Source organism: Salvelinus namaycush, unplaced genomic scaffold (assembly GCF_016432855.1).
Source record: "Salvelinus namaycush isolate Seneca unplaced genomic scaffold, SaNama_1.0 Scaffold1903, whole genome shotgun sequence".
Classification (NCBI taxonomy): domain Eukaryota; kingdom Metazoa; phylum Chordata; class Actinopteri; order Salmoniformes; family Salmonidae; genus Salvelinus; species Salvelinus namaycush.
In genome coordinates this window covers 27,280-33,931 of record NW_024058679.1, presented here as the reverse complement: position 1 = coordinate 33,931, position 6,652 = coordinate 27,280, and positions in this window count along the sequence as shown.

Sequence of the window (6,652 nt, the reverse complement as noted above, 5' to 3'; positions counted from 1 at the left end):
TACGTCGTCACATCCCAGTGTACCGTAATAACCGGCCCTTCAACGACGCTTTACATCGTCACATCCCAGTGTACCGTAATAACCGGCCCTTCAATGACGCTTTACATCGTCACATCTAGTTCTGCTTTTATGCAAATTAATTACTTAAAAATCATACAATGTGATTTTCTGGATTTTTGTTTTAGATTCAGTCTCTCACAGTTGAAGTGTACCTATGATAAAATGACAGACCTCTACATGCTTTGTAAGTAGGAAAACCTGCAAAATCGGCAGTGTATCAAATACTTCTTCTCCCCACTGTATATACATACCTATACACATATATACATACCTATATAGACATACATATACACATATATACACACACATACCTATATAGACATACATATACACATATATACACACACATACCTATATAGACATACATATACACATATATACACACACATACCTATATAGACATACATATACACATATATACATACACATATACACACACATACCTACATAGACATACACATAAATACCTACATAGACATACACATAAATACCTACATAGACATACATATATACATACACATATATATACACTGCTCAAAAAAATAAAGGGAACACTTAAACAACACAATGTAACTCCAAGTCAATCACACTTCTGTGAAATCAAACTGTCCACTTAGGAAGCAACACTGATTGACAATAAATTTCACATGCTGTTGTGCAAATGGAATAGACAAAAGGTGGAAATTATAGGCAATTAGCAAGACACCCCCAAAAAAGGAGTGATTCTGCAGGTGGTGACCACAGACCACTTCTCAGTTCCTATGCTTCCTGGCTGATGTTTTGGTCACTTTTGAATGCTGGCGGTGCTTTCACTCTAGTGGTAGCATGAGACGGAGTCTACAACCCACACAAGTGGCTCAGGTAGTGCAGCTCATCCAGGATGGCACATCAATGCGAGCTGTGGCAAGAAGGTTTGCTGTGTCTGTCAGCGTAGTGTCCAGAGCATGGAGGCGCTACCAGGAGACAGGCCAGTACATCAGGAGACGTGGAGGAGGCCGTTGGAGGGCAACAACCCAGCAGCAGGACCGCTACCTCCGCCTTTGTGCAAGGAGGAGCACTGCCAGAGCCCTGCAAAATGACCTCCAGCAGGCCACAAATGTGCATGTGTCAGCATATGGTCTCACAAGGGGTCTGAGGATCTCATCTCGGTACCTAATCGCAGTCAGGCTACCTCTGGCGAGCACATGGAGGGCTGTGCGGCCCCACAAAGAAATGCCACCCCACACCATGACTGACCCATCGCCAAACCGGTCATGCTGGAGGATGTTGCAGGCAGGAGAACGTTCTCCACGGCGTCTCCAGACTCTGTCACGTCTGTCACATGTGCTCATGTGCTCAGTGTGAACCTGCTTTCATCTGTGAAGAGCACAGGGCGCCAGTAGCGAATTTGCCAATCTTGGTGTTCTCTGGCAAATGCCAAACGTCCTGCACGGTGTTGGGCTGTAAGCACAACCCCCACCTGTGGACGTCGGGCCCTCATACCACCCTCATGGAGTCTGTTTCTGACCGTTTGAGCAGACACATGCACATTTGTGGCCTGCTGGAGGTCATTTTGCAGGGCTCTGGCAGTGCACCTCCTTGCACAAAGGCGGAGGTAGCGGTCCTGCTGCTGGGTTGTTGCCCTCCTACGGCCTCCTCCACGTCTCCTGATGTACTGGCCTGTCTCCTGGTAGCGCCTCCATGCTCTGGACACTACGCTGACAGACACAGCAAACCTTTTTGCCACAGCTCGCATTGATGTGCCATCCTGGATGAACTGCACTACCTGAGCCACTTGTGTGGGTTGTAGACTCCGTCTCATGCTACCACTAGAGTGAGAGCATCGCCAGCATTCAAAAGTGACCAAAACATCAGCCAGGAAGCATAGGAACTGAGAAGTGGTCTGTGGTCACCACCTGCAGAATCACTCCTTTTTTGGGGGTGTCTTGCTAATTGCCTATAATTTCCACCTTTTGTCTATTCCATTTGCACAACAGCATGTGAAATTTATTGTCAATCAGTGTTGCTTCCTAAGTGGACAGTTTGATTTCACAGAAGTGTGATTGACTTGGAGTTACATTGTGTTGTTTAAGTGTTCCCTTTATTTTTTTGAGCAGTGTATATACACATACCTATATAGAGGTACACATACATATAGATATACATACTTTTGATAGAATATACCTTTATTATTCCCCAAGCCCGACCACCCTTCCCCCAATTGGAGTAAACTAATAAACAATAACACTTAGGCTTCTACCTTCAGTTTAAACATCTTATACACATTTTACAGACACAATCTTTTTTACAATAGTTATATCTTGTTTGTTTTTAGTCCTTCCTCTATTTCTGATGTCCATCCAGTTTGATTTATATTTGTAACTGTGCTATTTCACAAAATGTCTGAACCTATATACATTTTACAGACCCCGTATGTTTTACATTGTTTATCTTGTTATTAGTCCCACCCTTCAGATCCATTCAACCCCTCCCATCTATCTGTTAACACCATCCATATTGGATTTCTATTTGCCATATATTTTTGAACCGTGCTGTGATGCTTCACAAAAGTACTGAACCTTTCTATTCTCATAGCTTCTACAGATTGTACATTTAAAATAAATAAATTCTAAAATAATAATTACTTTATTGATTGATTGACTATGGCTTTTCAAATCACCCAGTATTGCTATCTGCAGCGTTAGTTCTAGGCAAATGTTGCAATTCTTCAGCCATTCCTGGACCTGTGACCAAAAACGAGCTACATATGGACAATACCAAAATAAATGATCCAATGGCTCTGCCTCCTCACAGCAAAATCTGCAGAGCTGGGAAGGTTGTATCCCCCATATAAATAACATTCTATTAGTTGCAAGAATTTTGTACAATAATTTAAATTGAAAAATTCGAAGTTTTGAATCCGGTGTTGTTTTACGTATCAATTCATAAACCATGTGCCATGGAATGGGTACATCGAAAATCTCTTCCCAACTATTTAGCCATTTATATGGCACAGCTGTCAGTTTTTTGGTCCTTAAATGAAATTGGTATATGTTTTTATTTATCACACTTTTCTTTAACCATTTATGTTCTTTAATGCAGGGCCGACATACAAGTTCCTTACTTTTTTCCCCTTCTACTTGCTGCAATTAGTTGGTTGAAATTTTGGGTAGAGCAGACATTTCCATATGTGACATTACTCCACCAGTCCTCTTTATGATATTCATACACAAAAATGATACCTTTTATAAACATTTCTTAGAAAAATATATATTTTTTCAATTAGTATATTTGAGTTTAACCACAATATTTGTTGTACTATTTGTTCCGTCCTTTCAGGTGGATTAAACTGAAATTGCAACCAACTTTCTAAGGCTTGTTTAAAACATTTTGGAGATGATTTCCTTTTCAAACAACCGAAAGTGAGCAGGTGTAATCTGAATAAAGGGAAAAAGGCCATTCTTGAACATAGGATGAGACATTCCTACCAATTTACTAGAGAACCAGTTTGGATTTAAGTATAACTTTTGAATGACTGATGCCTTTAGGGAGAGGTCTAATGCTTTAATATTAAATCATTTCTGCCCTCCGAATTCATATTCATTATATAAATAGGCCCTTTTAATTGTGTCTGGCTTGCCATTCCAAATAAAATTTAATATTTTTTGTTCATATAATTTCAAAAGCAGGTCACTAGGTGTAGGCAAAACCATAAGCAAAAAGGTAAACTGTGATATGACTAAAGAGTTAATCAGGGTGATTTTTCCACAAATAGACAGGTATTTTCCTTTCCATGGTAGCAAGATCTTATCTATTTTTGCAAACTTTCTATAAAAATGTATTGGAGTGAGATCATGTCTTTCTTTTGGGATTTGTACACCGAGTATGTCCACATCTCCGTCAGACCATTTAATTGGTAAACTACACAGTAATGTAAAATGTTCATTTTTTTGTGATCCAATACGTAATATATATAGTACACTTTAATCCAGAGAGGATAGCAAAAGTATCTAGATCCTCTATGAGGCCGTGGAGAGATTCTAATTGTAGTTTTAAAAGAAAACATGAATCATCCGCGTACAATGACACCTTAGTTTTTAAGCCACAGATTTCTAATCACTTAATATTATTGTTTGATCTAATTCTAACAGCTAACATTTCGATGGCCATAATAAATAGATATGCTGAGTGGACAACCTTGTTTTACTCCTCTAGATAGTTTAAAACTTTCTGAGATGTAGCCATTATTTATTATACCTTGGGTTACTATACATAACTTTAACCCATTATATAAGAGATTCCCCACAATTGAAATATTCTAGGCATTTATATATAAACTCCAGTCGTACTTTATCAAAAGCCTTTTCAAAATCAGCTATGAAAACCAGGCCTGGTTTCCCCGATATTTCATAGTATTCTATTGTTTCCAGTACTTGTCTTATATTATCTCCAATGTATCGTAAGAAAACCTGTCTGATTAGGATGAATAATATCTGACAATACTTTTTAAATTCTATGCGCCTAGGATTTTTGCATCACAACACTGAAGTGTAAGAGGCCTCCAATTTTTTAAATGGACTGTATCTTTATATATACCACTTGGGTCCTGTTTCAGTAATAATGATATCAGACCTTCTTGTTGTGTGTCTGATAATCTACCATTTATATAGGAGGGGTTAAAACACGCTAATAATGGTGCTCTGAGTATATCTAAGTGTTGTATACTTCCACTGGTATGCCATCCAGCCCTGGAGTTTGGTATACTTCCACTGGTATGCCATCCAGCCCTGGAGTTTGGTATACCTCCACTGGTATGCCATCCATCCCTGGAGTTTGGTATACTTCCACTGGTATGCCATCCAGCCCTGGAGTTTTCCCAGACTTAATGGCTTTAATTGCATCAAGAAGTTCCTCCTCTGTAATTTGGCCTTCACATGAGTCTTTCTGTACAGATGTTAATTTTACATTATTATTAGGAAAAAAATCAACACAAGTCAGAAACAGAAGTAGAAGTCAGTCAACGGAAGTCAGAAATAGCATTATAAATATTCACTTACCTTTGATGGTCAACAGATGTCAGAAATAGCATTATAAATATTGACTTACATTTGATGATCTTCATCAGAATGCACTCCCAGGAATCCCAGTTCCACAATAAATGTTTGTTTTGTTCGATAATGTCCATAATTTATGTCCAAATACCTCCTTTTTGTTTGCGCGTTTAGTTCCAAAATCCAAATTCATAAATCGCAGGCCAGACGAAAAGTCAAAAATTCCATTACAGTTCGTAGAAACATGTCAAACGATGTATAGAATCAATCTTTAGGATGTTAACATAAATCTTCAATAATGTTTCAACCGGAGAATTCCTTTGTCTGTAGAAATGCGATGGAACGCAGCTAACTCTCACGGGGGCGCGCCTGAGTGAGCTCGTGGCACTCCGCCAGACACCTGGCTCAATCAGCTCCCATTCCCCCCTCCTTCACAGTAGAAGCATCAAACAAGGTTCTAAAGACTGTTGACATCTAGTGGAAGCCTTAGGAAGTGCAATATGACCCCATAGACACTGTATTTGGATAAGCAAACCTACAAACCTCAGATTTCCCACTTCCTGGTTGGATTTTTTTCTCAAGTTTTTGCCTGCCATATGAGTTCTGTTATATTCAAACAGTTTTAGAAACTTCAGAGTGTTTTCTATCCAAATCTACTAATAATATGCATATATTAGCTTCTGGGACTGAGTAGCAGACAGTTTACGCTGGGCACCTTATTCATCCAAGCTACTCAATACTGCCCCCAGCCATAAGAAGTTAATATGCCATATCTGTTTATTGTCCAATAACATATTTAAAATAATCCATCTACCTTGATGATGTTTGGACAATTTGCACATTTGGATCAAAAGTACTGTTAATTAAAACCATCACCGCTTTTGAATTTCTTTACCCGTGGGAGAAATATATTTCCCCTCCCACCCCCAGTCCTTTTTCCACAAAACTTCATCTAAAATTGTTGAATGAGTTTCCTGTAAACAATAGATATTATATTTATTCTCTTTTAACCAGGTAAATACTGATCGTCTTTTCTTATTATCTGCTAAGCCATTACAATTTTAACTGGCTATACTTATTTCACCACTTACCATAATGAGACACACGTTTCAAATCTATTTATCAATGTACCATTAAAAAGTAACATGATGATTGTCTATATAGCTGTACCATGATATTTGCATTGCTACTAAGTAAACCTCCAATTGGTCCCCACTATTCCACCCTCTAAAAGCCCTCCTCATCCCGAGTTGGGTTGTCATCCCAATGCCCGGCAGACCACCCTCTAAAAGCCCTCCTCATCTCGAGTTGGGTTGTCATCCCAATGCCCGGCAGACCACCCTCTAAAAGCCCTCCTCATCCCGAGTTGGGTTGTCATCCCAATGCCCGGCAGACCACCCTCTAAAAGCCCCCCTCATCCCGAGTTGGGTTGTCATCCCAATGCCCGGCAGACCACCCTCTAAAAGCCCTCCTCATCCCCGAGTTGGGTTGTCATCCCAATGCCCGGCAGACCACCCTCTAAAAGCCCTCCTCATCCCGAGTTGGGTTGTCATCCCAATGCC